This window comes from Poecilia latipinna, unplaced genomic scaffold (genome assembly GCF_001443285.1).
Source record: "Poecilia latipinna isolate Pla-1442-1.1 unplaced genomic scaffold, P_latipinna-1.0 Scaffold867, whole genome shotgun sequence".
In the NCBI taxonomy this organism is placed as follows: Eukaryota; Metazoa; Chordata; class Actinopteri; order Cyprinodontiformes; family Poeciliidae; genus Poecilia; species Poecilia latipinna.
In genome coordinates this window covers 45,112-57,849 of record NW_015113483.1, presented here as the reverse complement: position 1 = coordinate 57,849, position 12,738 = coordinate 45,112, and the positions used below count along the sequence as shown (strand labels likewise).

Sequence of the window (12,738 nt, the reverse complement as noted above, 5' to 3'; positions counted from 1 at the left end):
GTGAATCCGTCAAAAACGGAAGATTTTTTTTTCTTCACTTTTGACACAGTTAAAGAATTACATATAAATAATAGTATTTACCACCTGTGTAAACTTTGCTGGTGAATGTTATAATAAGTTTTATAATATATGTTACATTGTTTCATTTCTAATGTAGGCTCTTGTGTCAGATAATCTAAGTCAATGTTAGAGAATAATTAATTTTTTCAGATTTACGGAATCTCAGTTAGCCTGGTAGAAACATAAAGTCACTCCCTAAATTTAAAACCGAACTTAAAACACACCTTTTTAGATCTGCCTTTTCAATATGACACAATTGGTTTGCTTGATTTTTATATAGATTTTTTTTACATAGATTTATATATAGATTTCATATAGATACATTGTTGTGTATTTATTCTATTTATTTTTAATTGCTACATTTTTATTGTTGCTGTTACTTTTGCTCTTTGTACGGTGTCCTTGAGTGCCAGAAAGGCGCCTTTGAAATAAAATGTATTATTATTATTATTATTATTATTATTATTATTATTATTATTATTATTATTATTATTATTATTATCTCGCCGGCGGAGATAAATACAGTAAAGTAATATTCTAATCACAAAATATACACAATAATATGTCCATCTTACTTGTGAAATGGTGTTTGTGGAGCCCTCACATCAATAGTCCATCGATCCGAATAACAATATCCCTCAGTGCTGAGGCATCTTCTGCTGTTTTGGTTGAGCAAAATAGGAGGGACGACCGCTCCAAGATGGCCGCCGTATTTCCTGCGCCGGAGCAGCCAATGCGGGGTCTACCTATTTATGTCTATGGACATGAATACGGGGTCTACTCTTATATTATGTCTATGTTGCTACACACTCATGTACAGTAGGTGGCGGTATGCACCTGAAACTCGCTTGCGATCCGCCATAGTAAAAAAGAAGAAGAAGAGCTACGTCGGCCACTCCCACACGCCTCTCCTGATCTGAACAAAGAGACAAACACTGGTAAGCATCTACAAAGAAACATTAACAAAGAAAACATTTATCATACATTTACGTCTAACAGAAGGAAAATTCAAATTAACTAATGATTCAGAAGAGTTTACTTTAAAAACACTGGCTTGGATGTAAATTGTAACATAATGCTATCACTAGCATACACGAGATAGTATATGAAGGCAAAAAAGCGATGTTAAACTAAAGCATCACGAAAAGCTATAAAACAAGATGCAATAAATTATGGAAACATTAAATGGACGAATGATGAATAAGTAAAATGTAAGGCAGTTTGTGACACTGTAATTTAGGAGGGAGCAAGAAGTAAAAGTGGATGAAAATAAGGTACCCCAATATTTTAGCAATATTTGTAGTCACTTAGCTTTTAGGTATCACACCACCAACAGGTAAAAAGCCTAGTTGTTCAGCTCTCTCTTTTTGAAACTAAGTTGTTTTCCCCAGATAAATGGTCGCACTCCCGTCAAGGATATTTATTTATTTTTTCTGTAAACAAACAGCTGCTTGTCCAGTCAGCTGGCCATTCAAGATGAAGGAGGGGAATATCTGAAACAGGCAGGAAATAAGAATTAGATACTGCTGCTTTTTTTTCTTTCTTTTTTTTTAAATCAATTACACTGCTGCAAAACTGCATAAAATCTTAGGTTTCATGAACTAGTTTCACACAAATTCTAACAAATAAATGTGCAGAATGTGTAGGAGAAATGGATAACATCATAAACATTTCTCTGTCTGTTTTGTATTCTTTTCCTGCCTCAGCTGGCCTCTCCCTGTACCAACCAGAGGCCTGGCTGTGGCGTTTCCAGCATGTTGTGCTGCCGGTCTTTCCCTCTTTTATCAGTCTCATGATGCCCTTTACAGTTGTGATGAATTTCACTTCCTTTGCCTCTATCGGCTCAGTTTTTCCAGGCTGCAGGGTATAGAACGTCTAAGACCAAACGGTTTGATGTAATTTACTGTAGAAATCCCATCCAGATGCTGCGGTACAGCATGCTGCGTTAATGTAGGAGGCGTAGGCGTAGCTGAGAGGTAGCATGTTGATAAGGTGTAATGTAGGCTTGATGCTAATGATGGGCCAAGATACTTTCTTTTGGGCAGATCCTTTCCGCCCCCCCACAATTTAGCTTACAAACCATGTGGATTTGGTAACAGTGGTGACAAAAACCATGAAATATATTAAAGATCAGGTGGTTGGGTGTTTTTTCAGTCATTTACAGTTCTACCAGCACACAGTCTTTCAAATTACCCAGTGCAACATTAAGATAGGAGCAGGTGTTAAATTTACTGATAGAAAGGGAATGGCAGACAGGATCAGGACAGATTAAACTGAAAAAACGGATTTATCTTTAGAGACCAAACTTTTCCTTTTATTTTGATGTACTGACCACAGATGCCAGATTTAACCTTTCACACACAGTTACCTGTTCCTACCAGTTTGTTGAAATTGCCCTTGCTAGACAGTTAGTCAAAAGCCTTTTTACTCTCGGCCAACAAATGTGAGTCTCGCAAGAATATTTTATGTGTCTGAGGTGCTATGATTGAAAGCTGTTAACCTGGATGTCTGTCTGTACCATCAAGAGTCAATTAATTACAAATGATTTTATGACTTAAAAATTCACAAAAGATTGAATTTCACTTTAAATAATGGTTAATTTGTTAAATTTTGAAAGTGAGACTTTTTATTCCTCAGAGTGATTGCATTTCTGAAGCCTTAGATGAGGAACACAAGTCCGGAAATAGTTTTAAATGTTGTACACCTTTGATTTTAAGATTGAGTTGGAGAAAAAAAATATTCAAAGTGTGTATTTTTTTACTCTTGTTAACAAAATGCCCCAAATGCCCCCGTGGTTGGCTAATCAGCTTGTGATGTTGTGTTTTTTTTCCTAGAGTTATCATGGTACCATAACTCCTGGACCATGGGTGTTAAATAGTCTGGGATTTATGGTAATAAATAGATTTATGGAAATAATGTGATTGGCAGTAAACATAGTCCTATTTTTAGCATTATTAACTGATTAATAAAATATTGTAGTTGTGGTAAGCATAACTAAAATATTTTAAATATTTACTAAAATATCTCCTCAATTCTTTTTAAATATTTTGAGGAAGAATTTCTCCATTAGATTAATTTTTCAAGAGATATAAATTGGTTTCTTACTTCAGACAATCTTAAAATTCTGCATTAGTTTTACATTGACTGCACTACTTTTGTTCAAATGTATCATTTTTAGATATTTTTATGTCGGACGCCTCTAAACCATTTTGTGCTGAAATATATTATGATTTTACAGACAATGATGGTACCACACTCGTTTAAGTCATTTACAACTCAACAGTCTCTCTGTCAGAATCTGAGTTCAAACTAAAATTCAAGCACCTCCTTTCTCCCTGCTTCACACCTGTGCAAAAAGCTGTCCAAATCACTGACAAAAATAAACTTAACTGTGAAGGGAGAAAAAGATACGGCGGGTAAAACAAGAGATGAACACATCACCAATTGTTTTTTGTTTTTTTGAATAAGCCTATTTTTAAAGGTGCTACTGATGTGAAATTCTCAGCAGATGTTGATAACAACCCATCCAGCCCAGATGTGCAAAGAAACCACTGCTGTCCATAAATTACATGCAATAAAATGTAATGGGGGGGGGAGGGGTATTGCACACATAACAAAGAGAGGTTGCTTGGAGGAATGGAAAGTCATGACATCAACTTAAATCTATCAGTAATTGGAAAGCAAACGTGCTACTTAATGGAAATTAATACCGGCTGGTTCAGTCCCAACTGACGGCCCACAAAAAGGTTTCTCATTAGCAAAGTGTCTCAAGAACTTCTAAGCCTTATTGTTGCTTAAAGTACTGATTGTCATTTGATGTTGTAGAGGTAAAGGTAGGTTTATTTATGGAGCACATTTTCAGCAACAAGCCAATACAAAGTGCTTGTATCGTCTCTGCAGGACCCAACTGCAGAGACGATTTAAAAACAGTTTTTAATTTAAAAATAATTTATGGCTATCTGTGGTTGGATTTCTTTGCATGTGGGGACATAAATAGTTTCTGTTGACATTTGGACAACTTTCATGTCATTTGCACACTTGGAAGTAAATTTTCTGAAAGCAAACTGATGTGAATCACGTATTTGTCTATATTAATCATGGTTCCTAAAAAAACCCAAAAGTATTCCTGAGAAATTGGGATTTTCGGTGAACCGAGAAGCTTGCATCTGGAATGACATTTTCTAATTCCTACCCTCCTCAATGATCAATGGAAAATTCATTATTGGCACTACAGCAAAAAACCTTCTTGCTTTTTGAATGCTTTTCCAGGGATTTTGATGATTTGTCTTTAGAGACGAGCTCTCGGTCATTGAGGTTGGAACCCTCTGTGCCATCACCCTAATTTTTAGCTCCCTCACTGTTGGATAGAAATCAGGACTGTTGCATTGCGGTGTGCTACAGCTTCTTTATCCCAGAAGGGTTAAAAAAAGGTTATTTTGCAAACCATGCATGTAACAAATCTTACTGAAATACTCCTACTGAACCAAATAGTCCACACTGAATTAGATGGAAAAAAAATGTCTTGCTTTCCAAATGAGATTTTTTTTTTTTTTTTCAAAAACGGGTAGTGCAACTGTTTCCCTTCTAAAAAGTTATCATTATAAGGAGAACAGAATGTGCTTAGATGGGAACCAGTTTTCATGAGCCACTATGTTATTTTTCAAGAAAATTTGATCAGATGCCCTATTTATAAAAACTGGTTATTGGTCATTTAAGTAAAGTACACATTAATAATGAATAATGCACAGTTTGAAAATTGACCTTCAACCACTGCAATATTAATAACTACTCTTAAATTATTTATGGTACAATACTCATTAACTGGTCTATGTGAGCAGATGCGAGGCTGAACTACTGTTTCATATCGCTTTTCATATCGCTTAGTTGTTGTATTAATGCACCTTTTAAACTTAATATTTTACTTTGAAGTGTGGTCTTTTACTTTAGTAATGATGTGAATGCCTAAATAATTAAAGCTATTGAAGAGCATTGATAAAAAAGGACCAAAGTTTATTCTACTGAAATTGTCATTGGAATTGTTGATGATAAATCTTAACCACAGGAATACACTTTTCCAACAGAACAGACAAGCAGAGGAGAGTGAGACATTACAAAGCCATCAGTAGTTAAACTATTATTCAGAGACTCCTTTTTTTTTCTCTTCAAGTCTTTAAGTAGTTGGGTTAGCCAGGCTCTTCTCGAGCCAAGAGTACTCCTGCAGATGGTCGAGCAATAATTTACAGCCTGGATTGTACCAGTTCCACAAAAGCTAGTCATGAATCAGTCACAGCTCACTGGGATGACCCAGCTCCCTTTGGGGCATTCCAGAGAAAGAGGAGGAGAAAAGGAACAGGGATTATGGTGTCAAATGCAGCAGAGAGATCAAGGAGGACCAAGATGACAGGCAGTTCCAGAGAATGCAGCCATAAGCACACAGTGTAACAGTACGAAGGGCATTCTCTGCATAATCTCTTCGTATAGTGTGAAATAATCAGTGGTTAGTTTTTTTAATCAAAACACCAAGAAAATAATTATTTCTCATTGATTTTAAACACCAAAAAAAAAAAAGCATGTAAAATACACGCCCTGATAAACGACTATTCAATATTTAAGAAGTGGTATTTACCATTGAGGATATTTGCATCTGATCTAATATTGTGTGTCGACTGTAAGTAAATGGTAATTCTGCAATTAGTTCTTGGTCAGAGTGTTGCTCACTATCTCCTATTTAAACTAACGTTGCTCTAATTACAAAGTATAATTACTGTGTAAACACCGCTGCTCCAAGCAAACCGAGAAAAATAGAAAAGTCAAAAACTGAGATTCATATTCTAAATGTATGTGAAATCTATTCTACATAATCTTTTTTTTTTTGTTTGCATTTCACACATGGTAAATTTACTATGATAACTCCAGCTTTATCACCCAATCCAGTAACGTGTAACAGCTGGCTGTTCGGTTTATGGTTAACGAGATGTGAATTTAAGTCGTGGAACACAATGGTTGCAGTTCCTTTCAGATGTTTGATTTATTGATTGATTTGTTCTTACCCACCATTCAGTGAATGAAGTAAAAATAATTACAGTAATTTAAATTAAAACTACCATGGAAGCGGAGCTATTTTTTTAAAACCCTGATTTGGTCATCTTCACATCGCTTCTTGCTTAGAATATGCATGAAGCTAAATTCTAAAATCAAACAAAAGTTACAGATTGTGTTATAGAACTGGTACATATTGATATTTAATTTGTTTTGACATTGACATTTTATTAGTTACGGTATAAAAAAAAACACATTGCAAACGATTAAATTTCAATTCCTACACACATGAACATGTTAAAATGCAACCAGCTGCTATTAGACTGTGCCTGCTATCTCTGAATTTAACCAAAAATTAACACATTCTATGTTAATCACTGATGTCCTAAAAACACCTAGAATGAGCAATTATTGACAAGGAAAAAACATAAGATTGATCAAGTACAGCCGTTTATGATGAAAGACCTTTGAATCCTTCGTGCGCACAGCTGTGGGTATTGATTGTGGTCTTTGCTGAAACATATCTGCCTTCTGAAAGCAGCTAGTACACGACTCGTGGGATTGAGCTCGTTCCTCTGAGTTGCCATAGACAAACAGCCTGACAAAGCGAGGATTGCCAAAAAAATCTTTTGTGCAGTCCTAGTACGGAGCGATCAATCACAGACCCATCTTTGTAATTGACTGCGTCGGTTGTGGGTTGAGGGAAGTCAGGTCAGCTTTTCATTGCACAGAAACTGTAAGTGTGCTGCAAGAAATCACCCGGGGTCTTCATATGCAGTGCAATGTGACAAAAGTTTACATTTAGATCAGGTTTGTCTTACCTTCCCTTTGCATGCATACAGTCGCAAGTCAGCAACAAATATGTCATCTGACGGAAAATAAGGTATCTTTACATATGGTGTCATTTTCACAAACAACAAAAATCTCATCCACATCTAATAACGCCAAATTCTTTTGTTGATGAAAACCACTGGTAGGTTATTTCACTTATAACACGGTAAAAATGTTTTAGGAGTGAAATGCTTGTGGAACTAGTACTTTTTAAATCAATATTGAGAAATTATTGACTTAAAACAAGCCCCTATATCTTGCTGAAAAGTTATTTAAGTTAGTTTAATCTTAATTCAAGTGTACTAAGATATTTGCACTAGAAACTAGACCAAAAATGATTAAGATTTTGTATTTTTGCATTGTTCTCTTATGTTCTTTACCAGACCTGAACAGAAAAGTCATATTTAAATACATATTCAAATGACACACAGGCTAAATCGGATTCACTAATTTGGTGAATTTTGAAGGCGTCTTGTTCTGTCGTATTTTATTTTGGGGTAACAGAGTGAATACAGTTGCAAAGCCCACTTTTCATGTATTTCTTTGCAAAAGTTTTGAAAATCATGTTAACCTTTCCTCTGTTTCAAAGACTTGAACTATCACATCAAGTCAAATCAAATAAAAAAACCTTTAGGTTTGTAGTTGAATCGAGGTAAAATCTGAGAAGGTGCTATATGGTGCTTGATGCTACATTTTTTTTTTGTTGACAAAATCAAGTATTTCACATTACAGTTATTTAACAACATTTAAACACGTCGCTCTAAATTCATATTGTTATGGTACTGTCAGAACTAAATTAATAAAGAAAAAAATAGAAATATTTCCTATCAAAACGATGAAGAACAGTACATTACCTGTATTACTTCATAAAAATCACAAGTTATTATTCCCATTTAAACAAATCAAACTGCCGGATGCCGAACGGAACATGTTGCTAACGGCTTACTGCCGTTAGGAGCAGAGCTAAGTAGCTAGCCAAACACTCTTCGCACACATTAAACCAAGATAACTAATCCGTGACGCAAAACAAAATGCATACAAAGTCGCACATACAGGGCTAGCATTCATCCATATCATTCTCCTGAATAATTTCTTACATATAAGAGGGACAATTATAAGAGAAGAAATGACCACAGATGAAACCAGTGCGCCTTCATTTACTCTTGTATTGAATGTAAAGAGCGCACGAGTCCCCCTAGTGGACTCTTTTGACTATGGCGCCTTCGCACCGCTCTTTCAGACAAAGGATCCAACTACATTCCTTGCACACACAAAATCAAACTAAATTAATGCAGATAATCAAACAATTGGATCTAATATTAACAAGGTCAAATGAGTATCATACCCTGCAACATTTTCGCTTTAGAAGTTCCAGGCAGCAATGGTTTGCGGAGTGAGAGCGCCACTTTAGCGGCGTGCCTCGTGTCTCGATGCAAACCTTTTGACTTCATCTTATACAAAGCAGTGTTTCCATAACGTATACGTCCTCTCACATATGTACTGTGTGTTTTACGTCAGATAGAGATCTCAGAGTGTGTGAGCTGTTGGCGCTACGTGATGGAGAACACGTCCTTAATCGCATCATCGGTGCATCTGGCCCATTAGGACTGTTCTTTCTCCGGCTGAAATTTGGTAAACACCGGCGTTTCCCCAGATCTGCTCCTCGCTGTTGTGGTCTCTGCATAATTCACTCCAAACGGCAACTGTACTACCAGACTGTGTTGAGCAAGAAAAATAATGCCAACAGCTTTATTACTAACTATTTTTTATTTGTATTTAGTTGTCATCAATGTCATGACTAATGCCCATAATTAAAGCACTTAATCAGCAATATTATATGTAGAGTCAGAAACATAAAACAGTCCTTCATTTCATAAAACATCACTGTTTATTGGTGCATGTGCAGCAGACAAATTTGCTGCTTTCATACAGCTGTAATTGTAAAGCCACTTTCTACCAGCAGGTGGCACTGCAGTAACGGCCAAACTCAACTCTATTAAGCCCTGCATGGCTTTTTTGCTTCTATTGAGTGGGACAGTAAAAGGATCAAAGTCAGCTAAACGAAAACCAGATATGCCAACAATACATAAAAAAAAGAAAAAAGTCCCAAGAGCTTTCTAGTTGTTGTTTGTGAGACCAGAGAGATGGCCTAATCTTTGACGCTGCAGATGGTTTTCTAGTTCAATAGCTGTAACTGTCTGCTCATTAATATTTTGGAGAAGAATGAGTGATTAGCTTTTGCTGATTGGCCAACAGGCCCTTGCGAGTCGTTTTTGAGAAATGTGCAGCTGCTTGTTAAACACAATCAAGGATAATGCTTAGTGATTTTTAGACTAATGAGTCTGAAGGCTGATAATTGTTTCGAAAGCAAAAAAAAAAAAAAAATCCCAGTGATTATCTCAGCTTTTAGTCTTCTGCCGAGGATAAATAAACTGCAGACTGGGGGGAAAAACATAAACAAAATGTACATTTATAGAGAAAACAAACACTTCTCTAAAGAGAGCTTTATCTGCTGGCAAATGTTACTGTGTGAGTTGAGGAGCACACGATGTAAAATCACTAACTCAGTGTTGTTCAAAGTGGAATCCACCATTTTCAGTGAATCTAAATTACATAGCACGATAAATCACCTCAAATCTGCAATATGCAAATAAACATCTACCTAAGTAAAACACGTGGAAACAGTGGGTGCATGAAATTTGATCTTTATTTTAAGATGTGGTTTTGTGTTGCTGTAAAACGTTGCATTCATTTTCTGAACAATTTTGAAAGAGTAAAACATAATTGTCTTACAATTTATTTCTCATACAGACCAATTTGCAGAATTGTTTTTGAAATCCATCGAAGGTGATCTAATATCAAAAATTTGCTTTCTTAAAAATGACCCTATGTGTCAAATACATTTGTGGTCCTTTACTGGGTTTTGTTGCCATATGAACCCACATTTGAGCTGCAGAATTTCTCCCCACTGCTTTCCTTGTGGGGGACTTTTGTGTTATTTATTGAAGTTCATGGATATTTATCACTCTTCAGCAACTTGTGCACGACTTATTCTTTCATTCCTGCTTAGACGCATTTCTCAGTCTTGGACATGGAGTGCAACTTATGCGAGCTACAAGCCTGAACACAATTTAACAAGAAAAGCAGTCAAAATGATAGCTGTGCCCTCGGCGACATTGAGTTTAAGATTGAATTAGCTTTGTTTTGGTTTGTTTGGGATTTTGCAATTCAGTTAACTTTACCTGACATCTGTCCTCAGTGCAAAGAGAGACTGAGCAATAAATCACTTTCTGCTATTTGCTTATTCCATCCATTTTAATGTTGCTTCTCCTTTCCTGGCTTATAACACAGATTTCCCTGCGTCCTTAAGAGACGTTGAAAATGAAAATTACTAATTAGCTTAAGAAATGCCATGCGTTCCTTCCTCATGCAATTCTGTGCATGTAAAATACAAATTTAGAAGTGACTGCCTGTTTTCTCTGTGTTCAGACATCACAGACTGCAGATAATTAGACGTACAGTACAGCTTGCATTCTTAAAACATGTCGGGCTCTTTGTCCAAGCCTTCTTCCTTAGTTGACTCTAGTCTGTCTCTCACATTTAACTGTGAGGACGTGAAAGATTCACAGGAACACAGTGCAGTCATCCCACCGAACTCAATTTGACATGTTGCGCCAGGTCGATAAATGATATAAGGTTCTGCATTGTGTCCCCGACCTAAACGTGAATCTCAGAGGGGACAAAAAAATAAAAAAATAAAATACGAGCTGGAAGAGGAGAGAATGCCTGTTCTCCTTTACAGTGTTCTGTTTAACATGTGGATCCATTTAGAGCAGGTGAAGCAATGTTGGAAAGTAGATCCATCTTCTGTTGCATTCCAGGGGCCACTGAAAAACATAAAAGTTAATCCAGGGTGAAACGGGTGGGTTAAATAACGCCTGTCACAAGCCATCAAACGCCGCACATCGCCCCGAACACTACATACTTACTTTTGACATGTATGCAACTTGGAGAAATTCTTCAAATATGTGATTCCTCACTTAGAGCTGAAGGCAGGAACATTTGGAAACTTAGTTAACATTTCATTAAATCTTACCAAATACTTTTGGTTCTTTTTCTTTGCATTTGGATTAAGACAAAACTAACTTATAAGTAACTTTTCAGCAAGACATAGGAGATTGTTTTAAGTCAATTCCTTAATATTGATGAAAAAGTACTAGTTCTTTCTTGTTTTAAGTTAAATTACTTCCAGGATTTTCAACATTAAGTAATTATATTGATAATTACTCCTATATCTTGCTGAAAAGCCACTTGTAAGTTTTTTTCTTTTTAATATACATGTACTAAGACATTTGCAATGCAAACTGGATCAGAAATACTTAGTAAGAATTTGTGTTTTTGCAAAGCACGGGAAATTGTCGCAACCCTCGTTGTCAATTTCGCTTTCGTTTAAAACCTTTTTTGCGTCTCAGTTTCCCCTCAGCGTCGCGCTAGGCGGACGGCAACGCAGCTGATCATCACAAGAAGAAAACAAGTAGACCCAATAGTAGCCACGAAAGACCAGCACTTCCTCCCGGAACCCAAAGCCGGCCTGGAATCGTGCAGGTACAATTCTCTTCTCACCTCACAATTAACCCAGCAATAAATCATTTCACAGCTGCACCATTACATGTGGTCCATTATCCTCCGCAGGCCCTCACTCTGAGATGGGGGTCGATGAAAGAAGGCATGGGGCTACAGCTGGAGTGTTTGAAGTCTGAGAGGTAATGCTTGCGGACCCTCTTGAGAGGCTGTTTGGGGTTCGGGTTGAGAGACTTGCACATTGTTTTACATTAGGCTTCTAATCCCTCTAATGAAGGCCAACTTCGGGGCTCCACTGTTGTGTAAACTCTCGTGCTTTTAATGCCCATGCGGCGGTGACGGAACCAGCTCCCTTTCTTTCATCAGCGCAGCGGCTACACACACAAACAGTTGTTAATCAAGTCAAACCGATGGTGGGAAATCGTGCCGCGTGTATAAACACACATTCTCGAAACGCAATTAGCTCGCAGTGTGCAAAAGTGAGTGTGGAAGTGTGCATGTTCAGCTGCATGTGTTTAATCTGCTCTTAGCAAACAAACCATAGCGCACTAAATCTGGAGACGGAATGATTTTCGTTTCAAGTGGAAAATGATTTTGTCATTCACGGCCTAATTATTGTAAATGTTAATTTCCTGCTTCCTGAACACAGCCTTGATATGTTTGTAGGTTTAACCACATTCTGATTCTGGGGCTACTAAATGACCCGGGTGTTTAGTTGAAGCCTGATTTTCAATCAGAGCTGTGGGGAATTGTTTGGAAAAGGTTTCCTGTATTTAAAAAGTCAGAAAAAGTTTTATCACAGACCTAACTGTATATTCAAAATGTATGTCTTCTTTTGGATGAGTTATTTTTCAAAGTAATAAGAAAATCAAAAAAAATTATTTTACATGTGCTACTTCTCATGTAAATAGGTTAATTTCCTCTTCAAAATGTTCAAGACGAATTCAAAAATGTGTCCTTTTCCAAACTATTTTTAACAAATCTATTTGTAGAAACATCACCTCCCATGACATTTTGCAATATTTGTCATTTTACAACCAAATATTTCAATTTATCTCTTTTAGGATTTCATGTATCATAGTAACATAAAGAAAAAGGATAGTTTTCAGAAATAATAAAGCAATTTCTTTGAGCTCCCCTGAGTCAGCTCTTTATAGAAACAAGTTTTGCTGTGTTTACAGCTTTAAGTATTTTATTTTTTGTATCTCCATCAGCTCCATCATCTAG

The 12,738-nt window shown here is 36.5% G+C and overlaps 1 long non-coding RNA gene across 4 annotated transcripts in view; it reads left to right on the top strand.

Moving 5' to 3' along the window:
* The first annotated feature begins 863 nt into the window (after nucleotides 1-863).
* Nucleotides 864-12,738, top strand: part of LOC106957034 (uncharacterized) — a 55,477-nt gene continuing 43,602 nt past the window's right edge. For all 4 annotated transcript variants that reach the window (XR_001426880.1, XR_001426878.1, XR_001426879.1 and 1 more), the window contains exons 1-3: nucleotides 864-998; nucleotides 11,403-11,535; nucleotides 11,623-11,693. This is a non-coding gene — a long non-coding RNA (uncharacterized LOC106957034). The remainder of the gene's footprint in view (nucleotides 999-11,402; nucleotides 11,536-11,622; nucleotides 11,694-12,738) is intronic.